The sequence below is a fragment of the Rhipicephalus microplus genome, chromosome 5, assembly GCF_043290135.1.
Source record: "Rhipicephalus microplus isolate Deutch F79 chromosome 5, USDA_Rmic, whole genome shotgun sequence".
NCBI classification, from domain to species: domain Eukaryota; kingdom Metazoa; phylum Arthropoda; class Arachnida; order Ixodida; family Ixodidae; genus Rhipicephalus; species Rhipicephalus microplus.
Window position 1 is genome coordinate 174,077,556 of NC_134704.1, and position 26,738 is coordinate 174,104,293.

The following is a 26,738-nucleotide window of genomic DNA, read 5'->3' on the forward strand; positions in this document are numbered from 1 at the left end:
AAACCCTGTCACCGCAGCCCGGTTGGGCCGCTGATACCGCTCCGTCGGAGCCGAACATTCCGCGACCGTATCGCTCGAAAGCCGGAAGTGGAACGACTAAGCCACGGCGCCTGTACCGTCTTGTTCAGGCAGTGACACCATCAGAAGTATTTCGAACTAAACTTCGAAAACAAAAAGCTAGAGAGATGTTTGTCTTGACTCTCGAGGCACCGGTGAGATTCGAACTCACGATCTCCTGTTTACTAGACAGGCGCTTTAACCAACTAAGCCGCGGCACCTGTGCAGCGTCTTGTTCAGGCAGTAACACCATCAAAAGTATTTCGAACTAAACTTCGAAAACAAAAAACTAGAGAGACGTTAGTCTTGACTCCCGAGGCACCGGTGAGATTCGAATTCACGATCTCCTGTTTACTAGACAGGCGCTTTAACTAACTAAGCCACGGCGCCTGCGCAGCGTCTTGTTCAGGCAGTGACACCATCTGAAGTATTTCGAACTATACTTCGAAAACAAAAAAACTAGAGAGACGTTAGTCTTGACTATCGAGGCATCGGTGAGATTCGAACTCACAATCTCCTGTTTACTAGACAGGCGCTTTAACTAAAGAAGCCACGGCGCCTGTGCAGCTTCTTGTTCAGGCAGTGACACCATCAGAAGTATTTCGAACTAAACTTCGAAAACAAAAAACTAGAGAGACGTTTGTCTTTACTCTCGAAGCACCGGTGAGATTCGAACTCACGATCTCTTGTTTACTAGGCAGGCGCTTTAACCAACTAAGCCATGGCGCCTGCGCGGCGTCTCGTTGAGGCAGTGACACCATTAGAAGTATTTCGAACTATACTTCGAAAACAAAAAATTACAGAGAAATTTGTCTTGTCTCTCGAGGTACCGGTGAGATTCGAGCTCACTATCTCCTGTTTTCTAGACAGGTGAGATAACGAACTAAGACACGGTGACTGCGCAGCATCTTCTTCAGGCAGTGACACCATTAGAAGCATTTTAAATTATACTTCAAAAACAAAAAAACTAGAGAGAGGTTTGTCTTGACTCTCGAGGCACCGGTGAGATTCGAACTCACGATCTCCTGTTTACTAGACAGGCGCTTTAACTAGAGAAGCCACGGCGCCTGCGCAGCGTCTTGTTCAGGCAGTGACACCATCAGAAGTATTTGGAACTATACTTCGAAAACAAAAAAACTAGAGAGACGTTAGTCTTCACTCTCGAGGCACTGGTGAGATTCGAACTCACGATCTCCTGTTTACTAGACAGGCGCTTTAACCAACTAAGCCACGGTGCCTGCGCAGCGTCTTGTTAAGGCAGTCACACCATCAGAAGAATTTCGAACTAAACTTCGAAAACAAAAAACTAGAGAGACGGTTGCCTTGACTCTCGAGGCACGGGTGAGGTTCGAACTCATGATCTCCTGTTTACTAGACAGGCGCTTTAACCAAGTAAGCCACGGCGCCTGCACAGCGCCTTGTTCCGGCAGTGACACCATCAAAAGTATTTCGAAATTAACTTCGAAAACAAAAAACTAGAGAGAGGTTTGTCTTGACTCTCGAGGCACCGGTGAGATTCGAACTACGATCTCCTGTTTACTAGACAGGCGCTTTAACTAACTAAGCCATGGCGCCTGCGCAGCGTCTTGTTCAGTCAGTGACACCATCAGAAGTATTTCGAACTAAACTTTGAAAACAAAAAACTTGAGAGACGTTTGTCTTGACTCTCGAGGCAATGGTGAGATTCGAACTCACGATCTTCCTTTTACTAGACAGGCGCTTTAACTATCTAAGCCACAGCGCCCGCGCAGCGTCTTGTTCAGGCAGTGACACATCAAAATTATTTCGAACTAAACTTCGAAAACAAAAAACTAGAGAGACGTTTGTCTTGACTCTCGAGGCACCGGTGAGATTCGAACTCATGATCTCCTGTTTACTAGACAGGCGCTTTAACCAACTAAGCCACGGCGCCTGCGCAGCATCTTGTTCAGGCAGTGACACCATCAGAAGTATTTCGAACTAAACTTCGAAAACAAAAAACTAGAGAGCCGTTTGTCTTGACTCTCGAGGCACAGGTGAGATTCGAACTCACGATCTTCCTTTTACTAGACAGGCGCTTTAACTATCTAAGCCACGGCGCCTAGGCAGCGTCTTGTTAAGGCAGTCACACCATCAGAAGAATTTCGAACTAAACTTCGAAAACAAAAAACTAGAGAGACAGTTGCCTTGACTCTCGAGGCACCGGAGAGATTCGAACTCATGATCTCCTGTTTACTAGACAGGCGCTTTAACCAACTAAGCCACGGCGCCTGCGCAGCGTCTTGTTCAGGCAGGGACACCATCAGAAGTATTTTGAACTAAACTTCAAAAACAAAAAACTAGAGAGAAGGTTGCCTTGACTCTCGAGGCACCGGTGAGATTCGAACTCATGATCTCCTGTTTACTAGACAGGCGCTTTAACCAACTAAGTCATGGCGCCCGCGCAGCGTCTTGTTCAGGCAGTGACACCATCAGAAGTATTTCGAACTAAACTTCGAAAATAAAATACTAGAGAGAGGTTTTTCTTGACTCTCGTGGCACCGGTGAGATTCGAACTCATGCTCTCCTGTTTACTAGACAGGCCCTTTAACCAACTAAGCCACGGCGCCTGCGCAGTGCCTTGTTCGGGCAGTGACACCATCAAAAGTATTTCGAAATAAACTTCGAAAACAAAAAACTAGAGAGGCGTTTGTTTCGACTCTCGAGGCACTGGTGAGATTCGAACTCACGATCTCCTGTTTACTATACAGGCGCTTTAACCAAATATGCCACGACGCCTGCGCAGCGTCTTGTTCAGGCAGTGACACCATTAGAAGTGTTTCGAACAATACTTCGAAAACAAAAAACTAGAGAGACGTTAGTCTTGACTCTCGAGGCACCGGTGAGATTCGAACTCATGATCTCCTGTTTGCTAGACAGGCGCTTTAACCAACTAAGCTACGGCGCCTGTGCAGCGTCTTGTTCAGGCAGTGACACCATCAGAAGTATTTAGAACTAAACTTCGAAAACAAAAAACTAGAGAGCCGTTTGTCTTGACTCTCGTGCCACCGTTGAGATTCGAACTCATGATCTCCTGTTTACTAGACATGTGCTTTAACCAACTAGGCCACGGCGCCTGCGCAGTGTCTTGTTCAGGCAGTGACACCATCAGAAGTATTTCGAACTAAACTTCGAAAACAAAAAACTAGAGAGCCGTTTGTCTTGACTCTCGAGGCACCGGTGAGATTCCAACTCACGATCTCCTGTTTACTAGACAGGCGCTTTAACTAACTAAGCCATGGCGCCTGCGCAGCGTCTTGTTCAGTCAGTGACACCATCAGAAGTATTTCGAACTAAACTTCGAAAACAAAAAACTTGAGAGACGTTTGTCTTGACTCTCGAGGCACAGGTGAGATTCGAACTCACGATCTTCCTTTTACTAGACAGGCGCTTTAACTATCTAAGCCACAGCGCCCGCGCAGCGTCTTGTTCAGGCAGTGACACATCAAAATTATTTCGAACTAAACTTCGAAAACAAAAAACTAGAGAGACGTTTGTCTTGACTCTCGAGGCACCGGTGAGATTCGAACTCATGATCTCCTGTTTACTAGACAGGCGCTTTAACCAACTAAGCCACGGCGCCTGCGCAGCATCTTGTTCAGGCAGTGACACCATCAGAAGTATTTCGAACTAAACTTCGAAAACAAAAAACTAGAGAGCCGTTTGTCTTGACTCTCGAGGCACCGGTGAGATTCGAACTCACGATCTCCTGTTTACTAGACAGGCGCTTTAACTAACTAAGCCACGGCGCCTGCGCAGCGCCTTGTTCAGTCAGTGACACCATCAGAAGTATTTCGAACTAAACTTCGAAAACAATAAAACTAGAGAGAGGTTTGTCTTGACTCTCGAGGCACCGGTGAGATTCGAACTCACGATCTCCTGTTTACTAGACAGGTGCTTAAACTAACTAAGCCATGGCGCCTGCGCAGCGTTTTGGTCAGGCAGTGACACCATCAGAAGTATTTCGAACTAAACTTCGAAAACAAAAAACTAGAGTGATGTTTGTCTTGACTCTCGAGGCACCTGTGAGACTCAAACTCATGATCTCCTGTTTACTAAACAGGCGCTTTAACCAACTAAGCCACGGCGCCTGCGCAGCGTCTTGTTCAGGCAGTGACACCATCAGAAGTACTTCGAAATAAACTTCGAAAACAAAAAACTAGAGAGAAGTTTGTCTTGACTCTCGAGGCACCGGTGAGATTCGAACTCACGATCTCCGGTTTACTAGACAGGAAATTTAACCAAATAAGCCACGGCATCTGCACAGCGTCTTGTTCAGGCAGTGACACCATTGGAAGTATTTCGAACAATACTTCTAAAACAAAAAAAATCAGAAGAGACGTTAGTCTTGACTCTCGAGGCACCGGTGAGATTCGAACTCACGATCTCCTGTTTGCTAGACAGGCGCTTTAACCAACTAAGCCAAGGCGCCTGCGCAGCGTCTTGTTCAGGCAGTGACACCATCAGAAGTATTTCAAACTAATCTTCGAAAACAAAGAACTAGAGAGACGTTTGTCTTGACTCTCGAGGCACCGGTGAGATTCGAACTCACGATCTCCGGTTTACTAGACAGGCGCTTTAACTAACTAAGCCACGGCGCCTGCGCAGCGTCTTGTTCAGGCAGTGACACCGTCAGAAATATTTCGAACTAAACTTCGAAAACAAAAAACTTGTGAGACGTTTGTCTTGACTCTCGAGGCACAGGTGAGATTCGAACTCACGATTTTCCTTTTACTAGACAGGCGCTTTAACTAACTAAGCCACAGCGCCTGCGCAGCGTCTTGTTCAGGCAGTGACACCATCAGAATTATTTCGAACTAAACTTCGAAAACAAAAAACTAGAGAGACGTTTGTCTTGACTCTCGAGGCACCAGTGAGATTCGAACTCATGATCTCCTGTTTACTAGACAGGCGCTTTAACCAACTAAGCCACGGCGCCTGCGCGGCGTCTTGTTCGGGCAGTGACACCATCAGAAGTATTTAGAACTAAACTTCGAAAACAAAAAACTAGAGAGCCGTTTGTCTTGACTCTCGTGGCACCGTTGAGATTCGAACTCATGATCTCCTGTTTACTAGACATGTGCTTTAACCAACTAAGCCACGGCGCCTGCGCAGTGTCTTGTTCAGGCAGTGACACCATCAGAACTATTTCGAACTAAACTTCGAAAACAAAAAACTAGAGAGCCGTTTGTCTTGACTCTCGAGGAACCGGTGAGATTCCAACTCACGATCTCCTGTTTACTAGACAGGCGCTTTAACTAACTAAGTCATGGCGCCTGCGCAGCGTCTTGTTCAGTCAGTGACACCATCAGAAGTATTTCGAACTAAACTTCGAAAACAAAAAAATTGAGAGACGTTTGTCTTGACTCTCGAGGCACAGGTGAGATTCGAACTCACGATCTTCCTTTTACTAGACAGGCGCTTTAACTATCTAAGCCACAGCGCATTTAGAGCACCATCAGAAGCATTGAGAACTAAACTTCGAAAACAAAAAACTAGACAGACGTTTGTCTTGACTCTCGTGGCACCGGTGAGATTCAAACTAATGATCTCCTGTTTACTAGACATGCGCTTTAACCAACTAAGCCACGGCGCCTGCGCAGCATCTTGTTCAGACAGTGACACCATCAGAAGTATTTCGAACTAAACTTCGAAAACAAAAAACTAGAGAGACGTTAGTCTTGACTCCCGAGGCACCGGTGAGATTCGAACTTACGATCTGCTGTTTACTAGACAGGCGCTTTAACCAACTAAGCCACGGCGCTTGTGCAGCGTCTCTTTCAGGCAGGGACAGCATCAGAAGTATTTCGAACTAAACTTCGAAAACAAAAAAAAAAAACTGGAGAGAGGTTTGTCTTGACTCTCGAGGCACCGGTGAGATTCGAACTCACGATCTCCTGTTTACTAGACAGGCGCTTTAACCAACTAAGCCACGGCGCTTGTGCAGCGTCTTGTTCAGGCAGTGACACCATCAGAAGTATTTCGAACTAAACTTCGAAAACAAAAAAACTAGAGAGAGGTTTGTCTTGACTCTCGAGGCACCGGTGAGATTCGAACTCACGATCTCCTGTTTACTAGACAGGCGCTTTAACCAACTAAGCCACGGCGCCTGCGCAGCGTCTTGTTCAGGCAGTGACACCATCAGAAGCATTTAGAACTAAACTTCGAAAACAAAAAACTAGAGAGACGTTAGTCTTGACTCCCGAGGCACCGGTGAGATTCGAATTCACGATCTCCTGTTTACTAGACAGGCGCTTTAACTAACTAAGCCACGGCGCCTGCGCAGCGTCTTGTTCAGGCAGTGACACCATCTGAAGTATTTCGAACTATACTTCGAAAACAAAAAAACTAGAGAGACGTTAGTCTTGACTCTCGAGGCATCGGTGAGATTCGAACTCACAATCTCCTGTTTATTAGACAGGCGCTTTAACTAGAGAAGCCACGGCGCCTGCGCAGCGTCTTGTTCAGGCAGTCACACCATCAGAAGTATTTGGAACTATACTTCGAAAACAAAAAAACTAGAGAGACGTTAGTCTTCACTCTCGAGGCACTGGTGAGATTCGAACTCACGATCTCCTGTTTACTAGACAGGCGCTTTAACCAACTAAGCCACGGTGCCTGCGCAGCGTCTTGTTAAGGCAGTCACACCATCAGAAGAATTTCGAACTAAACTTCGAAAACAAAAAACTAGAGAGACGGTTGCCTTGACTCTCGAGGCACGGGTGAGGTTCGAACTCATGATCTCCTGTTTACTAGACAGGCGCTTTAACCAAGTAAGCCACGGCGCCTGCACAGCGCCTTGTTCCGGCAGTGACACCATCAAAAGTATTTCGAAATTAACTTCGAAAACAAAAAACTAGAGAGAGGTTTGTCTTGACTCTCGAGGCACCGGTGAGATTCGAACTACGATCTCCTGTTTACTAGACAGGCGCTTTAACCAACTAAGCCACGGCGCCTGCGCAGCGTCTTGTTAAGGCAGTCACACCATCAGAAGAATTTCGAACTAAACTTCGAAAACAAAAAACTAGAGAGACAGTTGCCTTGACTCTCGAGGCACCGGAGAGATTCGAACTCATGATCTCCTGTTTACTAGACAGGCGCTTTAACCAACTAAGCCACGGCGCCTGCGCAGCGTCTTGTTCAGGCAGGGACACCATCAGAAGTATTTTGAACTAAACTTCAAAAACAAAAAACTAGAGAGACGGTTGCCTTGACTCTCGAGGCACCGGTGAGATTCGAACTCATGATCTCCTGTTTACTAGACAGGCGCTTTAACCAACTAAGTCATGGCGCCCGCGCAGCGTCTTGTTCAGGCAGTGACACCATCAGAAGTATTTCGAACTAAACTTCGAAAATAAAATACTAGAGAGAGGTTTTTCTTGACTCTCGTGGCACCGGTGAGATTCGAACTCATGCTCTCCTGTTTACTAGACAGGCCCTTTAACCAACTAAGCCACGGCGCCTGCGCAGTGCCTTGTTCGGGCAGTGACACCTTCAAAAGTATTTCGAAATAAACTTCGAAAACAAAAAACTAGAGAGGCGTTTGTTTTGACTCTCGAGGCACTGGTGAGATTCGAACTCACGATCTCCTGTTTACTATACAGGCGCTTTAACCAAATATGCCACGACGCCTGCGCAGCGTCTTGTTCAGGCAGTGACACCATTAGAAGTGTTTCGAACAATACTTCGAAAACAAAAAAACTAGAGAGACGTTAGTCTTGACTCTCGAGGCACCGGTGAGATTCGAACTCATGATCTCCTGTTTGCTAGACAGGCGCTTTAACCAACTAAGCTACGGCGCCTGTGCAGCGTCTTGTTCAGGCAGTGACACCATCAGAAGTATTTAGAACTAAACTTCGAAAACAAAAAACTAGAGAGCCGTTTGTCTTGACTCTCGTGCCACCGTTGAGATTCGAACTCATGATCTCCTGTTTACTAGACATGCGCTTTAACCAACTAAGCCACGGCGCCTGCGCAGTGTCTTGTTCAGGCAGTTTCACCATCAGAAGTATTTCGAACTAAACTTCGAAAACAAAAAACTAGAGAGCCGTTTGTCTTGACTCTCGAGGCACCGGTGAGATTCCAACTCACGATCTCCTGTTTACTAGACAGGCGCTTTAACTAACTAAGCCATGGCGCCTGCGCAGCGTCTTGTTCAGTCAGTGACACCATCAGAAGTATTTCGAACTAAACTTCGAAAACAAAAAACTTGAGAGACGTTTGTCTTGACTCTCGAGGCACAGGTGAGATTCGAACTCACGATCTTCCTTTTACTAGACAGGCGCTTTAACTATCTAAGCCACAGCGCCCGCGCAGCGTCTTGTTCAGGCAGTGACACATCAAAATTATTTCGAACTAAACTTCGAAAACAAAAAACTAGAGAGACGTTTGTCTTGACTCTCGAGGCACCGGTGAGATTCGAACTCATGATCTCCTGTTTACTAGACAGGCGCTTTAACCAACTAAGCCACGGCGCCTGCGCAGCATCTTGTTCAGGCAGTGACACCATCAGAAGTATTTCGAACTAAACTTCGAAAACAAAAAACTAGAGAGCCGTTTGTCTTGACTCTCGAGGCACTGGTGAGATTCGAACTCACGATCTCCTGTTTACTAGACAGGCGCTTTAACTAACTAAGCCACGGCGCCTGCGCAGCGCCTTGTTCAGTCAGTGACACCATCAGAAGTATTTCGAACTAAACTTCGAAAACAATAAAACTAGAGACAGGTTTGTCTTGACTCTCGAGGCACCGGTGAGATTCGAACTCACGATCTCCTGTTTACTAGACAGGTGCTTAAACTAACTAAGCCATGGCGCCTGCGCAGCGTTTTGGTCAGGCAGTGACACCATCAGAAGTATTTCGAACTAAACTTCGAAAACAAAAAACTAGAGAGATGTTTGTCTTGACTCTCGAGGCACCTGTGAGACTCAAACTCATGATCTCCTGTTTACTAAACAGGCGCTTTAACCAACTAAGCCACGGCGCCTGCGCAGCGTCTTGTTCAGGCAGTGACACCATCAGAAGTACTTCGAAATAAACTTCGAAAACAAAAAACTAGAGAGAAGTTTGTCTTGACTCTCGAGGCACCGGTGAGATTCGAACTCACGATCTCCGGTTTACTAGACAGGAAATTTAACCAAATAAGCCACGGCGTCTGCGCAGCGTCTTGTTCAGGCAGTGACATCATTGGAAGTATTTCGAACAATACTTCGAAAACAAAAAAAAATCAGAAGAGACGTTAGTCTTGACTCTCGAGGCACCGGTGAGATTCGAAATCACGATCTCCTGTTTGCTAGACAGGCGCTTTAACCAACTAAGCCAAGGCGCCTGCGCAGCGTCTTGTTCAGGCAGTGACACCATCAGAAGTATTTCAAACTAATCTTCGAAAACAAAGAACTAGAGAGACGTTTGTCTTGACTCTCGAGGCACCGGTGAGATTCGAACTCACGATCTCCGGTTTACTAGACAGGCGCTTTAACTAACTAAGCCACGGCGCCTGTGCAGCGTCTTGTTCAGGCAGTGACACCGTCAGAAATATTTCGAACTAATCTTCGAAAACAAAAAACTTGAGAGACGTTTGTCTTGACTCTCGAGGCACAGGTGAGATTCGAACTCACGATTTTCCTTTTACTAGACAGGCGCTTTAACTAACTAAGCCACAGCGCCTGCGCAGCGTCTTGTTCAGGCAGTGACACCATCAGAATTATTTCGAACTAAACTTCGAAAACAAAAAACTAGAGAGACGTTTGTCTTGACTCTCGAGGCACCAGTGAGATTCGAACTCATGATCTCCTGTTTACTAGACAGGCGCTTTAACCAACTAAGCCACGGCGCCTGCGCGGCGTCTTGTTCAGGCAGTGACACCATCAGAAGTATTTAGAACTAAACTTCGAAAACAAAAAACTAGAGAGCCGTTTGTCTTGACTCTCGTGGCACCGTTGAGATTCGAACTCATGATCTCCTGTTTACTAGACATGTGCTTTAACCAACTAAGCCACGGCGCTTGTGCAGCGTCTTGTTCAGGCAGGGACAGCATCAAAAGCATTTAGAACTAAACTTCGAAAACAAAAAACTAGACAGACGTTTGTCTTGACTCTCGTGGCACCGGTGAGATTCGAATTAACGATCTCCTGTTTACTAGACATGCGCTTTAACCAACTAAGCCACGGCGCCTGCGCAGCGTCTTGTTCAGTCAGCGACACCATCAGAAGTACTTCGAACAAAACTTCGAAAACAAAAAACTAGAGAACCGTTTGTCTTGACTCTCGAGGCACCGGTGAGATTCGAACTCACGATTTCCTGTTTACTAGACAGGCGCTCTAACTACCTAAGCCACGGCGCCTGCCCAGTGCCTTGTTCAGTCAGTGACACCAACATAAGTATTTCGAACTAAACTTCGAAAACAAAAAACTAGAGAGACGTTTGTCTTGACTCTCGAGGCACCGGTGAGATTCGAACTCACGATCTGCTGTTTACTAGACAGGCGCTTTAACCAACTAAGCCACGGCGCTTGTGCAGCGTCTTGTTCAGGCAGTGACAGCATCAGAAGTATTTCGAACTAAACTTCGAAAACAAAAAAACTAGACAGAGGTTTGTCTTGACTCTCGAGGCACCGGTGAGATTCGAACTCACGATCTCCTGTTTACTAGACAGGTGCTTAAACTAAGTAAGCCATGGCGCCTGCGCAGCGTTTTGGTCAGGCAGTGACACCATCAGAAGTATTTCGAACTAAACTTCGAAAACAAAAAACTAGAGAGATGTTTGTCTTGACTCTCGAGGCACCTGTGAGACTCAAACTCATGATCTCCTGTTTACTAAACAGGCGCTTTAACCAACTAAGCCACGGCGCCTGCGCAGCGTCTAGATCAGGCAGTGACACCATCAGAAGTACTTCGAAATAAACTTCGAAAACAAAAAACTAGAGAGAAGTTTGTCTTGACTCTCGAGGCACCGGTGAGATTCGAACTCACGATCTCCGGTTTACTAGACAGGAAATTTAACCAAATAAGCCACGGCGTCTGCACAGCGTCTTGTTCAGGCAGTGACACCATTGGAAGTATTTCGAACAGTACTTCGAAAACAAAAAAAAATCAGAAGAGACGTTAGTCTTGACTCTCGAGGCACCGGTGAGATTCGAACTCACGATCTCCTGTTTGCTAGATAGGCGCTTTAACCAACTAAGCCAAGGCGCCTGCACAGCGTCTTGTTCAGGCAGTGACACCATCACAAGTATTTCAAACTAATCTTCGAAAACAAAGAACTAGAGAGACGTTTGTCTTGACTCTCGAGGCACCGGTGAGATTCGAACTCACGATCTCCGGTTTACTAGACAGGCGCTTTAACTAACTAAGCCACGGCGCCTGCGCAGCGTCTATTTCAGGCAGTGACACCGTCAGAAATATTTCGAACTAAACTTCGAAAACAAAAAACTTGAGAGACGTTTGTCTTGACTCTCGAGGCACAGGTGAGATTCGAACTCGCGATTTTCCTTTTACTAGACAGGCGCTTTAACTAACTAAGCCACGGCGCTTGTGCAGCGTCTTGTTCAGGCAGGGACAGCATCAGAAGTATTTCGAACTAAACTTCGAAAACAAAAAAAACTGGAGAGAGGTTTGTCTTGACTCTCGAGGCACCGGTGAGATTCGAACTCACGATCTCCTGTTTACTAGACAGGCGCTTTAACCAACTAAGCCACGGCGCTTGTGCAGCGTCTTGGTCAGGCAGTGACACCATCAGAAGTATTTCGAACTAAACTTCGAAAACAAAAAAACTAGAGAGAGGTTTGTCTTGACTCTCGAGGCACCGGTGAGATTCGAACTCACGATCTCCTGTTTACTAGACAGGCGCTTTAACCAACTAAGCCACGGCGCCTGCGCAGCGTCTTGTTCAGGCAGTGACACCATCAGAAGCATTTAGAACTAAACTTCGAAAACAAAAAACTAGAGAGACGTTAGTCTTGACTCCCGAGGCACCGGTGAGATTCGAATTCACGATCTCCTGTTTACTAGACAGGCGCTTTAACTAACTAAGCCACGGCGCCTGCGCAGCGTCTTGTTCAGGCAGTGACACCATCTGAAGTATTTCGAACTAAACTTCGAAAACAAAAAACTAGAGAGATGTTTGTCTTTACTCTCGAAGCACCGGTGAGATTCGAACTCACGATCTCTTGTTTACTAGGCAGGCGCTTTAACCAACTAAGCCATGGCGCCTGCGCGGCGTCTCGTTGAGGCAGTGACACCATTAGAAGTATTTCGAACTATACTTCGAAAACAAAAAATTACAGAGAAATTTGTCTTGTCTCTCGAGGTACCGGTGAGATTCGAGCTCACTATCTCCTGTTTTCTAGACAGGTGAGATAACGAACTAAGACACGGTGACTGCGCAGCATCTTCTTCAGGCAGTGACACCATTAGAAGCATTTTAAATTATACTTCAAAAACAAAAAAACTAGACAGACGTTAGTCTTCACTCTCGAGGCACTGGTGAGATTCGAACTCACGATCTCCTGTTTACTAGACAGGCGCTTTAACCAACTAAGCCACGGTGCCAGCGCAGCGTCTTGTTAAGGCAGTCACACCATCAGAAGAATTTCGAACTAAACTTCGAAAACAAAAAACTAGAGAGACGGTTGCCTTGACTCTCGAGGCACGGGTGAGGTTCGAACTCATGATCTCCTGTTTACTAGACAGGCGCTTTAACCAAGTAAGCCACGGCGCCTGCACAGCGCCTTGTTCCGGCAGTGACACCATCAAAAGTATTCCGAAATTAACTTCGAAAACAAAAAACTAGAGAGAGGTTTGTCTTGACTCTCGAGGCACCGGTGAGATTCGAACTACGATCTCCTGTTTACTAGACAGGCGCTTTAACCAACTAAGCCACGGCGCCTGCGCAGCGTCTTGTTAAGGCAGTCACACCATAAGAAGAATTTCGAACTAAACTTCGAAAACAAAAAACTAGAGAGACAGTTGCGTTGACTCTCGAGGCACCGGAGAGATTCGAACTCATGATCTCCTGTTTACTAGACAGGCGCTTTAACCAACTAAGCCACGGCGCCTGCGCAGCGTCTTGTTCAGGCAGGGACACCATCAGAAGTATTTTGAACTAAACTTCAAAAACAAAAAACTAGAGAGACGGTTGCCTTGACTCTCGAGGCACCGGTGAGATTCGAACTCATGATCTCCTGTTTACTAGACAGGCGCTTTAACCAACTAAGTCATGGCGCCCGCGCAGCGTCTTGTTCAGGCAGTGACACCATCAGAAGTATTTCGAACTAAACTTTGAAAATAAAATACTAGAGAGAGGTTTTTCTTGACTCTCGTGGCACCGGTGAGATTCGAACTCATGCTCTCCTGTTTACTAGACAGGCCCTTTAACCAACTAAGCCACGGCGCCTGCGCAGTGCCTTGTTCGGGCAGTGACACCATCAAAAGTATTTCGAAATAAACTTCGAAAACAAAAAACTAGAGAGGCGTTTGTTTTGACTCTCGAGGCACTGGTGAGATTCGAACTCACGATCTCCTGTTTACTATACAGGCGCTTTAACCAAATATGCCACGACGCCTGCGCAGCGTCTTGTTCAGGCAGTGACACCATTAGAAGTGTTTCGAACAATACTTCGAAAACAAAAAAACTAGAGAGACGTTAGTCTTGACTCTCGAGGCACCGGTGAGATTCGAACTCATGATCTCCTGTTTGCTAGACAGGCGCTTTAACTAACTAAGCCACGGCGCTTGTGCAGCGTCTTGTTCAGGCAGGGACAGCATCAGAAGTATTTCGAACTAAACTTCGAAAACAAAAAAAACTGGAGAGAGGTTTGTCTTGACTCTCGAGGCACCGGTGAGATTCGAACTCACGATCTCCTGTTTACTAGACAGGCGCTTTAACCAACTAAGCCACGGCGCTTGTGCAGCGTCTTGTTCAGGCAGTGACACCATCAGAAGTATTTCGAACTAAACTTCGAAAACAAAAAAACTAGAGAGAGGTTTGTCTTGACTCTCGAGGCACCGGTGAGATTCGAACTCACGATCTCCTGTTTACTAGACAGGCGCTTTAACCAACTAAGCCACGGCGCCTGCGCAGCGTCTTGTTCAGGCAGTGACACCATCAGAAGCATTTAGAACTAAACTTCGAAAACAAAAAACTAGAGAGACGTTAGTCTTGACTCCCGAGGCACCGGTGAGATTCGAATTCACGATCTCCTGTTTACTAGACAGGCGCTTTAACTAACTAAGCCACGGCGCCTGCGCAGCGTCTTGTTCAGGCAGTGACACCATCTGAAGTATTTCGAACTAAACTTCGAAAACAAAAAACTAGAGAGATGTTTGTCTTTACTCTCGAAGCACCGGTGAGATTCGAACTCACGATCTCTTGTTTACTAGGCAGGCGCTTTAACCAACTAAGCCATGGCGCCTGCGCGGCGTCTCGTTGAGGCAGTGACACCATTAGAAGTATTTCGAACTATACTTCGAAAACAAAAAATTACAGAGAAATTTGTCTTGTCTCTCGAGGTACCGGTGAGATTCGAGCTCACTATCTCCTGTTTTCTAGACAGGTGAGATAACGAACTAAGACACGGTGACTGCGCAGCATCTTCTTCAGGCAGTGACACCATTAGAAGCATTTTAAATTATACTTCAAAAACAAAAAAACTAGACAGACGTTAGTCTTCACTCTCGAGGCACTGGTGAGATTCGAACTCACGATCTCCTGTTTACTAGACAGGCGCTTTAACCAACTAAGCCACGGTGCCAGCGCAGCGTCTTGTTAAGGCAGTCACACCATCAGAAGAATTTCGAACTAAACTTCGAAAACAAAAAACTAGAGAGACGGTTGCCTTGACTCTCGAGGCACGGGTGAGGTTCGAACTCATGATCTCCTGTTTACTAGACAGGCGCTTTAACCAAGTAAGCCACGGCGCCTGCACAGCGCCTTGTTCCGGCAGTGACACCATCAAAAGTATTCCGAAATTAACTTCGAAAACAAAAAACTAGAGAGAGGTTTGTCTTGACTCTCGAGGCACCGGTGAGATTCGAACTACGATCTCCTGTTTACTAGACAGGCGCTTTAACCAACTAAGCCACGGCGCCTGCGCAGCGTCTTGTTAAGGCAGTCACACCATAAGAAGAATTTCGAACTAAACTTCGAAAACAAAAAACTAGAGAGACAGTTGCGTTGACTCTCGAGGCACCGGAGAGATTCGAACTCATGATCTCCTGTTTACTAGACAGGCGCTTTAACCAACTAAGCCACGGCGCCTGCGCAGCGTCTTGTTCAGGCAGGGACACCATCAGAAGTATTTTGAACTAAACTTCAAAAACAAAAAACTAGAGAGACGGTTGCCTTGACTCTCGAGGCACCGGTGAGATTCGAACTCATGATCTCCTGTTTACTAGACAGGCGCTTTAACCAACTAAGTCATGGCGCCCGCGCAGCGTCTTGTTCAGGCAGTGACACCATCAGAAGTATTTCGAACTAAACTTTGAAAATAAAATACTAGAGAGAGGTTTTTCTTGACTCTCGTGGCACCGGTGAGATTCGAACTCATGCTCTCCTGTTTACTAGACAGGCCCTTTAACCAACTAAGCCACGGCGCCTGCGCAGTGCCTTGTTCGGGCAGTGACACCATCAAAAGTATTTCGAAATAAACTTCGAAAACAAAAAACTAGAGAGGCGTTTGTTTTGACTCTCGAGGCACTGGTGAGATTCGAACTCACGATCTCCTGTTTACTATACAGGCGCTTTAACCAAATATGCCACGACGCCTGCGCAGCGTCTTGTTCAGGCAGTGACACCATTAGAAGTGTTTCGAACAATACTTCGAAAACAAAAAAACTAGAGAGACGTTAGTCTTGACTCTCGAGGCACCGGTGAGATTCGAACTCATGATCTCCTGTTTGCTAGACAGGCGCTTTAACCAACTAAGCTACGGCGCCTGTGCAGCGTCTTGTTCAGGCAGTGACACCATCAGAAGTATTTAGAACTAAACTTCGAAAACAAAAAACTAGAGAGCCGTTTGTCTTGACTCTCGTGCCACCGTTGAGATTCGAACTCATGATCTCCTGTTTACTAGACATGTGCTTTAACCAACTAAGCCACGGCGCCTGCGCAGTGTCTTGTTCAGGCAGTTTCATCATCAGAAGTATTTCGAACTAAACTTCGAAAACAAAAAACTAGAGAGCCGTTTGTCTTGACTCTCGAGGCACCAGTGAGATTCCAACTCACGATCTCCTGTTTACTAGACAGGCGCTTTAACTAACTAAGCCATGGCGCCTGCGCAGCGTCTTGTTCAGTCAGTGACACCATCAGAAGTATTTCGAACTAAACTTCGAAAACAAAAAACTTGAGAGACGTTTGTCTTGACTCTCGAGGCACAGGTGAGATTCGAACTCACGATCTTCCTTTTACTAGACAGGCGCTTTAACTATCTAAGCCACAGCGCCCGCGCAGCGTCTTGTTCAGGCAGTGACACATCAAAATTATTTCGAACTAAACTTCGAAAACAAAAAACTAGAGAGACGTTTGTCTTGACTCTCGAGGCACCGGTGAGATTCGAACTCATGATCTCCTGTTTACTAGACAGGCGCTTTAACCAACTAAGCCACGGCGCCTGCGCAGCATCTTGTTCAGGCAGTGACACCATCAGAAGTATTTCGAACTAAACTTCGAAAACAAAAAACTAGAGAGCCGTTTGTCTTGACTCTCGAGGCACCGGTGAGATTCGAACTCACGATCTCCAGTTTACTAGACAGGCGCTTTAACTAACTAAGCCACGGCGCCTGCGCAGCGCCTTGTTCAGTCAGTGACACCATCAGAAGTATTTCGAACTAAACTTCGAAAACAATAAAACTAGAGAGAGGTTTGTCTTGACTCTCGAGGCACCGGTGAGATTCGAACTCACGATCTCCTGTTTACTAGACAGGTGCTTAAACTAACTAAGCCATGGCGCCAGCGCAGCGTTTTGGTCAGGCAGTGACACCATCAGAAGTATTTCGAACTAAACTTCGAAAACAAAAAACTAGAGAGATGTTTGTCTTGACTCTCGAGGCACCTGTGAGACTCAAACTCATGATCTCCTGTTTACTAAACAGGCGCTTTAACCAACTAAGCCACGGCGCCTGCGCAGCGTCTTGTTCAGGCAGTGACACCATCAGAAGTACTTCGAAATAAACTTCGAAAACAAAAAACTAGAGAGAAGTTTGTCTTGACTCTCGAGGCACCGGTGAGATTCGAACTCACGATCTCCGGTTTACTAGACAGGAAATTTAACCAAATAAGCCACGGCGTCTGCGCAGCGTCTTGTTCAGGCAGTGACACCATTGGAAGTATTTCGAACAATACTTCGAAAACAAAAAACATCAGAAGAGACGTTAGTCTTGACTCTCGAGGCACCGGTGAGATTCGAAATCACGATCTCCTGTTTGCTAGACAGGCGCTTTAACCAACTAAGCCAAGGCGCCTGCGCAGCGTCTTGTTCAGGCAGTGACACCATCAGAAGTATTTCAAACTAATCTTCGAAAACAAAGAACTAGAGAGACGTTTGTCTTGACTCTCGAGGCACCGGTGAGATTCGAACTCACGATCTCCGGTTTACTAGACAGGCGCTTTAACTAACTAAGCCACGGCGCCTGCGCAGCGTCTTGTTCAGGCAGTGACACCGTCAGAAATATTTCGAACTAAACTTCGAAAACAAAAAACTTGAGAGACGTTTGTCTTGACTCTCGAGGCACAGGTGAGATTCGAACTCACGATTTTCCTTTTACTAGACAGGCGCTTTAACTAACTAAGCCACAGCGCCTGTGCAGCGTCTTGTTCAGGCAGTGACACCATCAGAATTATTTCGTACTAAACTTCGAAAACAAAAAACTAGAGAGACGTTTGTCTTGACTCTCGAGGCACCAGTGAGATTCGAACTCATGATCTCCTGTTTACTAGACAGGCGCTTTAACCAACTAAGCCACGGCGCCTGCGCGGCGTCTTGTTCAGGCAGTGACACCATCAGAAGTATTTAGAACTAAACTTCGAAAACAAAAAACTAGAGAGCCGTTTGTCTTGACTCTCGTGGCACCGTTGAGATTCGAACTCATGATCTCCTGTTTACTAGACAGGCGCTTTAACCAACTAAGCCAAGGCGCCTGCGCAGCGTCTTGTTCAGGCAGTGACACCATCAGAAGTATTTCAAACTAATCTTCGAAAACAAAGAACTAGAGAGACGTTTGTCTTGACTCTCGAGGCACCGGTGAGATTCGAACTCACGATCTCCGGTTTACTAGACAGGCGCTTTAACTAACTAAGCCACGGCGCCTGCGCAGCGTCTTGTTCAGGCAGTGACACCGTCAGAAATATTTCGAACTAAACTTCGAAAACAAAAAACTTGAGAGACGTTTGTCTTGACTCTCGAGGCACAGGTGAGATTCGAACTCACGATTTTCCTTTTACTAGACAGGCGCTTTAACTAACTAAGCCACAGCGCCTGTGCAGCGTCTTGTTCAGGCAGTGACACCATCAGAATTATTTCGAACTAAACTTCGAAAACAAAAAACTAGAGAGACGTTTGTCTTGACTCTCGAGGCACCAGTGAGATTCGAACTCATGATCTCCTGTTTACTAGACAGGCGCTTTAACCAACTAAGCCACGGCGCCTGCGCGGCGTCTTGTTCAGGCAGTGACACCATCAGAAGTATTTAGAACTAAACTTCGAAAACAAAAAACTAGAGAGCCGTTTGTCTTGACTCTCGTGGCACCGTTGAGATTCGAACTCATGATCTCCTGTTTACTAGACATGTGCTTTAACCAACTAAGCCACGGCGCTTGTGCAGCGTCTTGTTCAGGCAGGGACAGCATCAGAAGTATTTCGAACTAAACTTCGAAAACAAAAAAAAAACTGGAGAGAGGTTTGTCTTGACTCTCGAGGCACCGGTGAGATTCGAACTCACGATCTCCTGTTTACTAGACTGGCGCTTTAACCAACTAAGCCACGGCGCTTGTGCAGCGTCTTGTTCAGGCAGTGACACCATCAGAAGTATTTCGAACTAAACTTCGAAAACAAAAAAACTAGAGAGAGGTTTGTCTTGACTCTCGAGGCACCGGTGAGATTCGAACTCACGATCTCCTGTTTACTAGACAGGCGCTTTAACCAACTAAGCCACGGCGCCTGCGCAGCGTCTTGTTCAGGCAGTGACACCATCAGAAGCATTTAGAACTAAACTTCGAAAACAAAAAACTAGACAGACGTTTGTCTTGACTCTCGTGGCACCGGTGAGATTCGAATTAACGATCTCCTGTTTACTAGACATGCGCTTTAACCAACTAAGCCACGGCGCCTGCGCAGCGTCTTGTTCAGGCAGTGACACCATCAGAAGTATTTCGAACTAAACTTCGAAAACAAAAAACTAGAGAACCGTTTGTCTTGACTCTCGAGGCACCGGTGAGATTCGAACTCACGATCTCCTGTTTACTAGGCAGGCGCTTTAGCTAACTAAGCCACGGCGCCTGCGTAGCGCCTTGTTCAGTCAGTGACACCATCAGAAGTACTTCGAACAAAACTTCGAAAACAAAAAACTAGAGAACCGTTTGTCTTGACTCTCGAGGCACCGGTGAGATTCGAACTCACGATTTCCTGTTTACTAGACAGGCGCTCTAACCAACTAAGCCACGGCGCTTGTGCAGCGTCTTGTTCAGGCAGCGACACCATCAGAAGTATTTCGAACTAAACTTCGAGAACAAAAAACTTGAGAGACGTTTGTCTTGACTCTCGAGGCACCGGTGAGATTCGAACTCATGATCTCCTGTTTACTAGACAGGCGCTTTAACCAACTAAGCCACGGCGCCTGCGCAGCGTCTTGTTCAGGCAGTGACACCAACATAAGTATTTCGAACTAAACTTCGAAAACAAAAAACTAGAGAGGCGTTTGTCTTGACTCTCGAGGCACCGGTGAGATTCGAACTCACGATCTCCGGTTTACTAGACAGGAAATTTAACCAAATAAGCCACGGCGTCTGCACAGCGTCTTGTTCAGGCAGTGACACCATTGGAAGTATTTCGAACAATACTTCGAAAACAAAAAAAAATCAGAAGAGACGTTAGTCTTGACTCTCGAGGCACCGGTGAGATTCGAACTCACGATCTCCTGTTTGCTAGACAGGCGCTTTAACCAACTAAGCCAAGGCGCCTGCACAGCGTCTTGTTCAGGCAGTGACACCATCACAAGTATTTCAAACTAATCTTCGAAAACAAAGAACTAGAGAGACGTTTGTCTTGACTCTCGAGGCACCGGTGAGATTCGAACTCACGATCTCCGGTTTACTAGACAGGCGCTTTAACTAACTAAGCCACGGCGCCTGCGCAGCGTCTTGTTCAGGCAGTGACACCGTCAGAAATATTTCGAACTAAACTTCGAAAACAAAAAACTTGAGAGACGTTTGTCTTGACTCTCGAGGCACAGGTGAGATTCGAACTCGCGATTTTCCTTTTACTAGACAGGCGCTTTAACTAACTAAGCCACAGCGCCTGCGCAGCGTCTTGTTCAGGCAGTGACACCATCAGAATTATTTCGAACTAAACTTCGAAAACAAAAAACTAGAGAGACGTTTGTCTTGACTCTCGAGGCACCAGTGAGATTCGAACTCATGATCTCCTGTTTACTAGACAGGCGCTTTAACCAACTAAGCCACGGCGCCTGCGCGGCGTCTTGTTCGGGCAGTGACACCATCAGAAGTATTTAGAACTAAACTTCGAAAACAAAAAACTAGAGAGCCGTTTGTCTTGACTCTCGTGGCACCGTTGAGATTCGAACTCATGATCTCCTGTTTACTAGACATGTGCTTTAACCAACTAAGCCACGGCGCCTGCGCAGTGTCTTGTTCAGGCAGTGACACCATCAGAAGTATTTCGAACTAAACTTCGAAAACAAAAAACTAGAGAGCCGTTTGTCTTGACTCTCGAGGAACCGGTGAGATTCCAACTCACGATCTCCTGTTTACTAGACAGGCGCTTTAACTAACTAAGCCATGGCGCCTGCGCAGCGTCTTGTTCAGTCAGTGACACCATCAGAAGTATTTCGAACTAAACTTCGAAAACAAAAAAATTGAGAGACGTTTGTCTTGACTCTCGAGGCACAGGTGAGATTCGAACTCACGATCTTCCTTTTACTAGACAGGCGCTTTAACTATCTAAGCCACAGCGCATTTAGAGCACCATCAGAAGCATTGAGAACTAAACTTCGAAAACAAAAAACTAGACAGACGTTTGTCTTGACTCTCGTGGCACCGGTGAGATTCGAACTCACGATCTTCCTTTTACTAGACAGGCGCTTTAACTATCTAAGCCACAGCGCATTTAGAACACCATCAGAAGCATTTAGAACTAAACTTCGAAAACAAAAAACTAGACAGACGTTTGTCTTGACTCTCGTGGCACCGGTGAGATTCGAACTAATGATCTCCTGTTTACTAGACATGCGCTTTAACCAACTAAGCCACGGCGCCTGCGCAGCATCTTGTTCAGACAGTGACACCATCAGAAGTATTTCGAACTAAACTTCGAAAACAAAAAACTAGAGAGACGTTAGTCTTGACTCCCGAGGCACCGGTGAGATTCGAACTTACGATCTGCTGTTTACTAGACAGGCGCTTTAACCAACTAAGCCACGGCGCTTGTGCAGCGTCTTGTTCAGGCAGGGACAGCATCAGAAGTATTTCGAACTAAACTTCGAAAACAAAAAAAAACTGGAGAGAGGTTTGTCTTGACTCTCGAGGCACCGGTGAGATTCGAACTCACGATCTCCTGTTTACTAGACAGGCGCTTTAACCAACTAAGCCACGGCGCTTGTGCAGCGTCTTGTTCAGGCAGTGACACCATCAGAAGTATTTCGAACTAAACTTCGAAAACAAAAAAACTAGAGAGAGGTTTGTCTTGACTCTCGAGGCACCGGTGAGATTCGAACTCACGATCTCCTGTTTACTAGACAGGCGCTTTAACCAACTAAGCCACGGCGCCTGCGCAGCGTCTTGTTCAGGCAGTGACACCATCAGAAGCATTTAGAACTAAACTTCGAAAACAAAAAACTAGAGAGACGTTAGTCTTGACTCCCGAGGCACCGGTGAGATTCGAATTCACGGTCTCCTGTTCACTAGACAGGCGCTTTAACTAACTAAGCCACGGCGCCTGCGCAGCGTCTTGTTCAGGCAGTGACACCATCTGAAGTATTTCGAACTAAACTTCGAAAACAAAAAACTAGAGAGACGTTTGTCTTTACTCTCGAAGCACCGGTGAGATTCGAACTCACGATCTCTTGTTTACTAGGCAGGCGCTTTAACCAACTAAGCCATGGCGCCTGCGCGGCGTCTCGTTGAGGCAGTGACACCATTAGAAGTATTTCGAACTATACTTCGAAAACAAAAAATTACAGAGAAATTTGTCTTGTCTCTCGAGGTACCGGTGAGATTCGAGCTCACTATCTCCTGTTTTCTAGACAGGTGAGATAACGAACTAAGACACGGTGACTGCGCAGCATCTTCTTCAGGCAGTGACACCATTAGAAGCATTTTAAATTATACTTCAAAAACAAAAAAACTAGAGAGAGGTTTGTCTTGACTCTCGAGGCACCGGTGAGATTCGAACTCACGATCTCCTGTTTACTAGACAGGCGCTTTAACTAGAGAAGCCACGGCGACTGCGCAGCGTCTTGTTCAGGCAGTGACACCATCAGAAGTATTTCGAACTATACTTCGAAAACAAAAAAACTAGAGAGACGTTAGTCTTCACTCTCGAGGCACTGGTGAGATTCGAACTCACGATCTCCTGTTTACTAGACAGGCGCTTTAACCAACAAAGCCACGGTGCCAGCGCAGCGTCTTGTTAAGGCAGTCACACCATCAGAAGAATTTCGAACTAAACTTCGAAAACAAAAAACTAGAGAGACGGTTGCCTTGAGTCTCGAGGCACGGGTGAGGTTCGAACTCATGATCTCCTGTTTACTAGACAGGCGCTTTAACCAAGTAAGCCACGGCGCCTGCACAGCGCCTTGTTCCGGCAGTGACACCATCAAAAGTATTTCGAAATTAACTTCGAAAACAAAAAACTAGAGAGAGGTTTGTCTTGACTCTCGAGGCACCGGTGAGATTCGAACTACGATCTCCTGTTTACTAGACAGGCGCTTTAACCAACTAAGCCACGGCGCCTGCGCAGCGTCTTGTTAAGGCAGTCACACCATAAGAAGAATTTCGAACTAAACTTCGAAAACAAAAAACTAGAGAGACAGTTGCGTTGACTCTCGAGGCACCGGAGAGATTCGAACTCATGATCTCCTGTTTACTAGACAGGCGCTTTAACCAACTAAGCCACGGCGCCTGCGCAGCGTCTTGTTCAGGCAGGGACACCATCAGAAGTATTTTGAACTAAACTTCAAAAACAAAAAACTAGAGAGACGGTTGCCTTGACTCTCGAGGCACCGGTGAGATTCGAACTCATGATCTCCTGTTTACTAGACAGGCGCTTTAACCAACTAAGTCATGGCGCCCGCGCAGCGTCTTGTTCAGGCAGTGACACCATCAGAAGTATTTCGAACTAAACTTTGAAAATAAAATACTAGAGAGAGGTTTTTCTTGACTCTCGTGGCACCGGTGAGATTCGAACTCATGCTCTCCTGTTTACTAGACAGGCCCTTTAACCAACTAAGCCACGGCGCCTGCGCAGTGCCTTGTTCGGGCCGTGACACCATCAAAAGTATTTCGAAATAAACTTCGAAAACAAAAAACTAGAGAGGCGTTTGTTTTGACTCTCGAGGCACTGGTGAGATTCGAACTCACGATCTCCTGTTTACTATACAGGCGCTTTAACCAAATATGCCACGACGCCTGCGCAGCGTCTTGTTCAGGCAGTGACACCATTAGAAGTGTTTCGAACAATACTTCGAAAACAAAAAAACTAGAGAGACGTTAGTCTTGACTCTCGAGGCACCGGTGAGATTCGAACTCATGATCTCCTGTTTGCTAGACAGGCGCTTTAACCAACTATGCTACGGCGCCTGTGCAGCGTCTTGTTCAGGCAGTGACACCATCAGAAGTATTTAGAACTAAACTTCGAAAACAAAAAACTAGAGAGCCGTTTGTCTTGACTCTCGTGCCACCGTTGAGATTCGAACTCATGATCTCCTGTTTACTAGACATGTGCTTTAACCAACTAAGCCACGGCGCCTGCGCAGTGTCTTGTTCAGGCAGTTTCACCATCAGAAGTATTTCGAACTAAACTTCGAAAACAAAAAACTAGAGAGCCGTTTGTCTTGACTCTCGAGGCACCGGTGAGATTCCAACTCACGATCTCCTGTTTACTAGACAGGCGCTTTAACTAACTAAGCCATGGCGCCTGCGCAGCGTCTTGTTCAGTCAGTGACACCATCAGAAGTATTTCGAACTAAACTTCGAAAACAAAAAACTTGAGAGACGTTTGTCTTGACTCTCGAGGCACAGGTGAGATTCGAACTCACGAACTTCCTTTTACTAGACAGGCGCTTTAACTATCTAAGCCACAGCGCCCGCGCAGCGTCTTGTTCAGGCAGTGACACCATCAGAAATATTTCGAACTAAACTTCGAAAACAATAAAACTAGAGAGAGGTTTGTCTTGACTCTCGAGGCACCGGTGAGATTCGAACTCACGATCTCCTGTTTACTAGACAGGTGCTTAAACTAACTAAGCCATGGCGCCAGCGCAGCGTTTTGGTCAGGCAGTGACACCATCAGAAGTATTTCGAACTAAACTTCGAAAACAAAAAACTAGAGAGATGTTTGTCTTGACTCTCGAGGCACCTGTGAGACTCAAACTCATGATCTCCTGTTTACTAAACAGGCGCTTTAACCAACTAAGCCACGGCGCCTGCGCAGCGTCTTGTTCAGGCAGTGACACCATCAGAAGTACTTCGAAATAAACTTCGAAAACAAAAAACTAGAGAGAAGTTTGTCTTGACTCTCGAGGCACCGGTGAGATTCGAACTCACGATCTCCGGTTTACTAGACAGGAAATTTAACCAAATAAGCCACGGCGTCTGCGCAGCGTCTTGTTCAGGCAGTGACACCATTGGAAGTATTTCGAACAATACTTCGAAAACAAAAAAAATCAGAAGAGACGTTAGTCTTGACTCTCGAGGCACCGGTGAGATTCGAAATCACGATCTCCTGTTTGCTAGACAGGCGCTTTAACCAACTAAGCCAAGGCGCCTGCGCAGCGTCTTGTTCAGGCAGTGACACCATCAGAAGTATTTCAAACTAATCTTCGAAAACAAAGAACTAGAGAGACGTTTGTCTTGACTCTCGAGGCACCGGTGAGATTCGAACTCACGATCTCCGGTTTACTAGACAGGCGCTTTAACTAACTAAGCCACGGCGCCTGCGCAGCGTCTTGATCAGGCAGGGACACCGTCAGAAATATTTCGAACTAAACTTCGAAAACAAAAAACTTGAGAGACGTTTGTCTTGACTCTCGAGGCACAGGTGAGATTCGAACTCACGATTTTCCTTTTACTAGACAGGCGCTTTAACTAACTAAGCCACAGCGCCTGTGCAGCGTCTTGTTCAGGCAGTGACACCATCAGAATTATTTTGAACTAAACTTCGAAAACAAAAAACTAGAGAGACGTTTGTCTTGACTCTCGAGGCACCAGTGAGATTCGAACTCATGATCTCCTGTTTACTAGACAGGCGCTTTAACCAACTAAGCCACGGCGCCTGCGCGGCGTCTTGTTCAGGCAGTGACACCATCAGAAGTATTTAGAACTAAACTTCGAAAACAAAAAACTAGAGAGCCGTTTGTCTTGACTCTCGTGGCACCGTTGAGATTCGAACTCATGATCTCCTGTTTACTAGACATGTGCTTTAACCAACTAAGCCACGGCGCTTGTGCAGCGTCTTGTTCAGGCAGGGACAGCATCAGAAGTATTTCGAACTAAACTTCGAAAACAAAAAAAAAACTGGAGAGAGGTTTGTCTTGACTCTCGAGGCACCGGTGAGATTCGAACTCACGATCTCCTGTTTACTAGACTGGCGCTTTAACCAACTAAGCCACGGCGCTTGTGCAGCGTCTTGTTCAGGCAGTGACACCATCAGAAGTATTTCGAACTAAACTTCAAAAACAAAAAACTAGAGAGCCGTTTGTCTTGACTCTCGAGGCACCGGTGAGATTCGAACTCACGATCTCCTGTTTACTAGACAGGCGCTTTAACTAACTAAGCCACGGCGCCTGCGCAGCGCCTTGTTCAGTCAGTGACACCATCAGAAGTATTTCGAACTAAACTTCGAAAACAATAAAACTAGAGAGAGGTTTGTCTTGACTCTCGAGGCACCGGTGAGATTCGAACTCACGATCTCCTGTTTACTAGACAGGTGCTTAAACTAACTAAGCCATGGCGCCAGCGCAGCGTTTTGGTCAGGCAGTGACACCATCAGAAGTATTTCGAACTAAACTTCGAAAACAAAAAACTAGAGAGGCGTTTGTTTTGACTCTCGAGGCACTGGTGAGATTCGAACTCACGATCTCCTGTTTACTATACAGGCGCTTTAACCAAATATGCCACGACGCCTGCGCAGCGTCTTGTTCAGGCAGTGACACCATTAGAAGTGTTTCGAACAATACTTCGAAAACAAAAAAACTAGAGAGACGTTAGTCTTGACTCTCG

The 26,738-nt window shown here is 46.2% G+C and overlaps 39 non-coding genes across 39 annotated transcripts; all 39 read right to left on the minus strand.

Moving 5' to 3' along the window:
• Nucleotides 1-1,221: 1,221 nt before the first annotated feature.
• TRNAT-AGU (transfer RNA threonine (anticodon AGU)) lies at nucleotides 1,222-1,295 on the minus strand. The gene has a single exon. It is a non-coding gene; the product is annotated as a tRNA-Thr (tRNA).
• Nucleotides 1,296-1,895: 600 nt separating this feature from the next.
• TRNAT-AGU (transfer RNA threonine (anticodon AGU)) lies at nucleotides 1,896-1,969 on the minus strand. The gene has a single exon. It is a non-coding gene; the product is annotated as a tRNA-Thr (tRNA).
• A 940-nt stretch (nucleotides 1,970-2,909) lies between these two features.
• Nucleotides 2,910-2,983, minus strand: TRNAA-AGC (transfer RNA alanine (anticodon AGC)). Its single transcript has one exon. It is a non-coding gene; the product is annotated as a tRNA-Ala (tRNA).
• Nucleotides 2,984-3,584: 601 nt separating this feature from the next.
• On the minus strand, nucleotides 3,585-3,658 carry TRNAT-AGU (transfer RNA threonine (anticodon AGU)). Its single transcript has one exon. It is a non-coding gene; the product is annotated as a tRNA-Thr (tRNA).
• Nucleotides 3,659-3,753: 95 nt separating this feature from the next.
• TRNAT-AGU (transfer RNA threonine (anticodon AGU)) lies at nucleotides 3,754-3,827 on the minus strand. The gene has a single exon. It is a non-coding gene; the product is annotated as a tRNA-Thr (tRNA).
• Nucleotides 3,828-4,433: 606 nt separating this feature from the next.
• TRNAA-AGC (transfer RNA alanine (anticodon AGC)) lies at nucleotides 4,434-4,507 on the minus strand. The gene has a single exon. It is a non-coding gene; the product is annotated as a tRNA-Ala (tRNA).
• Nucleotides 4,508-4,940: 433 nt separating this feature from the next.
• TRNAT-AGU (transfer RNA threonine (anticodon AGU)) lies at nucleotides 4,941-5,014 on the minus strand. The gene has a single exon. It is a non-coding gene; the product is annotated as a tRNA-Thr (tRNA).
• A 927-nt stretch (nucleotides 5,015-5,941) lies between these two features.
• On the minus strand, nucleotides 5,942-6,015 carry TRNAT-AGU (transfer RNA threonine (anticodon AGU)). Its single transcript has one exon. It is a non-coding gene; the product is annotated as a tRNA-Thr (tRNA).
• A 96-nt stretch (nucleotides 6,016-6,111) lies between these two features.
• Nucleotides 6,112-6,185, minus strand: TRNAT-AGU (transfer RNA threonine (anticodon AGU)). The gene has a single exon. It is a non-coding gene; the product is annotated as a tRNA-Thr (tRNA).
• A 435-nt stretch (nucleotides 6,186-6,620) lies between these two features.
• On the minus strand, nucleotides 6,621-6,694 carry TRNAT-AGU (transfer RNA threonine (anticodon AGU)). Its single transcript has one exon. It is a non-coding gene; the product is annotated as a tRNA-Thr (tRNA).
• Nucleotides 6,695-7,803: 1,109 nt separating this feature from the next.
• Nucleotides 7,804-7,877, minus strand: TRNAA-AGC (transfer RNA alanine (anticodon AGC)). The gene has a single exon. It is a non-coding gene; the product is annotated as a tRNA-Ala (tRNA).
• A 601-nt stretch (nucleotides 7,878-8,478) lies between these two features.
• TRNAT-AGU (transfer RNA threonine (anticodon AGU)) lies at nucleotides 8,479-8,552 on the minus strand. The gene has a single exon. It is a non-coding gene; the product is annotated as a tRNA-Thr (tRNA).
• A 776-nt stretch (nucleotides 8,553-9,328) lies between these two features.
• TRNAA-AGC (transfer RNA alanine (anticodon AGC)) lies at nucleotides 9,329-9,402 on the minus strand. Its single transcript has one exon. It is a non-coding gene; the product is annotated as a tRNA-Ala (tRNA).
• A 433-nt stretch (nucleotides 9,403-9,835) lies between these two features.
• On the minus strand, nucleotides 9,836-9,909 carry TRNAT-AGU (transfer RNA threonine (anticodon AGU)). Its single transcript has one exon. It is a non-coding gene; the product is annotated as a tRNA-Thr (tRNA).
• Nucleotides 9,910-11,192: 1,283 nt separating this feature from the next.
• TRNAA-AGC (transfer RNA alanine (anticodon AGC)) lies at nucleotides 11,193-11,266 on the minus strand. The gene has a single exon. It is a non-coding gene; the product is annotated as a tRNA-Ala (tRNA).
• A 435-nt stretch (nucleotides 11,267-11,701) lies between these two features.
• Nucleotides 11,702-11,775, minus strand: TRNAT-AGU (transfer RNA threonine (anticodon AGU)). The gene has a single exon. It is a non-coding gene; the product is annotated as a tRNA-Thr (tRNA).
• Nucleotides 11,776-11,871: 96 nt separating this feature from the next.
• Nucleotides 11,872-11,945, minus strand: TRNAT-AGU (transfer RNA threonine (anticodon AGU)). The gene has a single exon. It is a non-coding gene; the product is annotated as a tRNA-Thr (tRNA).
• A 603-nt stretch (nucleotides 11,946-12,548) lies between these two features.
• TRNAT-AGU (transfer RNA threonine (anticodon AGU)) lies at nucleotides 12,549-12,622 on the minus strand. The gene has a single exon. It is a non-coding gene; the product is annotated as a tRNA-Thr (tRNA).
• Nucleotides 12,623-13,731: 1,109 nt separating this feature from the next.
• TRNAA-AGC (transfer RNA alanine (anticodon AGC)) lies at nucleotides 13,732-13,805 on the minus strand. Its single transcript has one exon. It is a non-coding gene; the product is annotated as a tRNA-Ala (tRNA).
• A 97-nt stretch (nucleotides 13,806-13,902) lies between these two features.
• TRNAT-AGU (transfer RNA threonine (anticodon AGU)) lies at nucleotides 13,903-13,976 on the minus strand. Its single transcript has one exon. It is a non-coding gene; the product is annotated as a tRNA-Thr (tRNA).
• A 96-nt stretch (nucleotides 13,977-14,072) lies between these two features.
• On the minus strand, nucleotides 14,073-14,146 carry TRNAT-AGU (transfer RNA threonine (anticodon AGU)). Its single transcript has one exon. It is a non-coding gene; the product is annotated as a tRNA-Thr (tRNA).
• Nucleotides 14,147-14,749: 603 nt separating this feature from the next.
• TRNAT-AGU (transfer RNA threonine (anticodon AGU)) lies at nucleotides 14,750-14,823 on the minus strand. Its single transcript has one exon. It is a non-coding gene; the product is annotated as a tRNA-Thr (tRNA).
• Nucleotides 14,824-15,932: 1,109 nt separating this feature from the next.
• On the minus strand, nucleotides 15,933-16,006 carry TRNAA-AGC (transfer RNA alanine (anticodon AGC)). The gene has a single exon. It is a non-coding gene; the product is annotated as a tRNA-Ala (tRNA).
• A 601-nt stretch (nucleotides 16,007-16,607) lies between these two features.
• Nucleotides 16,608-16,681, minus strand: TRNAT-AGU (transfer RNA threonine (anticodon AGU)). Its single transcript has one exon. It is a non-coding gene; the product is annotated as a tRNA-Thr (tRNA).
• A 95-nt stretch (nucleotides 16,682-16,776) lies between these two features.
• TRNAT-AGU (transfer RNA threonine (anticodon AGU)) lies at nucleotides 16,777-16,850 on the minus strand. The gene has a single exon. It is a non-coding gene; the product is annotated as a tRNA-Thr (tRNA).
• A 606-nt stretch (nucleotides 16,851-17,456) lies between these two features.
• TRNAA-AGC (transfer RNA alanine (anticodon AGC)) lies at nucleotides 17,457-17,530 on the minus strand. The gene has a single exon. It is a non-coding gene; the product is annotated as a tRNA-Ala (tRNA).
• Nucleotides 17,531-17,963: 433 nt separating this feature from the next.
• TRNAT-AGU (transfer RNA threonine (anticodon AGU)) lies at nucleotides 17,964-18,037 on the minus strand. Its single transcript has one exon. It is a non-coding gene; the product is annotated as a tRNA-Thr (tRNA).
• Nucleotides 18,038-18,639: 602 nt separating this feature from the next.
• TRNAT-AGU (transfer RNA threonine (anticodon AGU)) lies at nucleotides 18,640-18,713 on the minus strand. The gene has a single exon. It is a non-coding gene; the product is annotated as a tRNA-Thr (tRNA).
• Nucleotides 18,714-19,151: 438 nt separating this feature from the next.
• Nucleotides 19,152-19,225, minus strand: TRNAT-AGU (transfer RNA threonine (anticodon AGU)). Its single transcript has one exon. It is a non-coding gene; the product is annotated as a tRNA-Thr (tRNA).
• Nucleotides 19,226-19,658: 433 nt separating this feature from the next.
• TRNAT-AGU (transfer RNA threonine (anticodon AGU)) lies at nucleotides 19,659-19,732 on the minus strand. Its single transcript has one exon. It is a non-coding gene; the product is annotated as a tRNA-Thr (tRNA).
• A 95-nt stretch (nucleotides 19,733-19,827) lies between these two features.
• On the minus strand, nucleotides 19,828-19,901 carry TRNAT-AGU (transfer RNA threonine (anticodon AGU)). Its single transcript has one exon. It is a non-coding gene; the product is annotated as a tRNA-Thr (tRNA).
• Nucleotides 19,902-20,169: 268 nt separating this feature from the next.
• TRNAA-AGC (transfer RNA alanine (anticodon AGC)) lies at nucleotides 20,170-20,243 on the minus strand. Its single transcript has one exon. It is a non-coding gene; the product is annotated as a tRNA-Ala (tRNA).
• Nucleotides 20,244-20,676: 433 nt separating this feature from the next.
• Nucleotides 20,677-20,750, minus strand: TRNAT-AGU (transfer RNA threonine (anticodon AGU)). The gene has a single exon. It is a non-coding gene; the product is annotated as a tRNA-Thr (tRNA).
• Nucleotides 20,751-21,824: 1,074 nt separating this feature from the next.
• TRNAT-AGU (transfer RNA threonine (anticodon AGU)) lies at nucleotides 21,825-21,898 on the minus strand. The gene has a single exon. It is a non-coding gene; the product is annotated as a tRNA-Thr (tRNA).
• A 96-nt stretch (nucleotides 21,899-21,994) lies between these two features.
• TRNAT-AGU (transfer RNA threonine (anticodon AGU)) lies at nucleotides 21,995-22,068 on the minus strand. Its single transcript has one exon. It is a non-coding gene; the product is annotated as a tRNA-Thr (tRNA).
• A 1,956-nt stretch (nucleotides 22,069-24,024) lies between these two features.
• Nucleotides 24,025-24,098, minus strand: TRNAA-AGC (transfer RNA alanine (anticodon AGC)). Its single transcript has one exon. It is a non-coding gene; the product is annotated as a tRNA-Ala (tRNA).
• A 1,113-nt stretch (nucleotides 24,099-25,211) lies between these two features.
• Nucleotides 25,212-25,285, minus strand: TRNAA-AGC (transfer RNA alanine (anticodon AGC)). The gene has a single exon. It is a non-coding gene; the product is annotated as a tRNA-Ala (tRNA).
• A 433-nt stretch (nucleotides 25,286-25,718) lies between these two features.
• Nucleotides 25,719-25,792, minus strand: TRNAT-AGU (transfer RNA threonine (anticodon AGU)). The gene has a single exon. It is a non-coding gene; the product is annotated as a tRNA-Thr (tRNA).
• Nucleotides 25,793-26,229: 437 nt separating this feature from the next.
• TRNAT-AGU (transfer RNA threonine (anticodon AGU)) lies at nucleotides 26,230-26,303 on the minus strand. The gene has a single exon. It is a non-coding gene; the product is annotated as a tRNA-Thr (tRNA).
• Nucleotides 26,304-26,738: the final 435 nt, after the last annotated feature.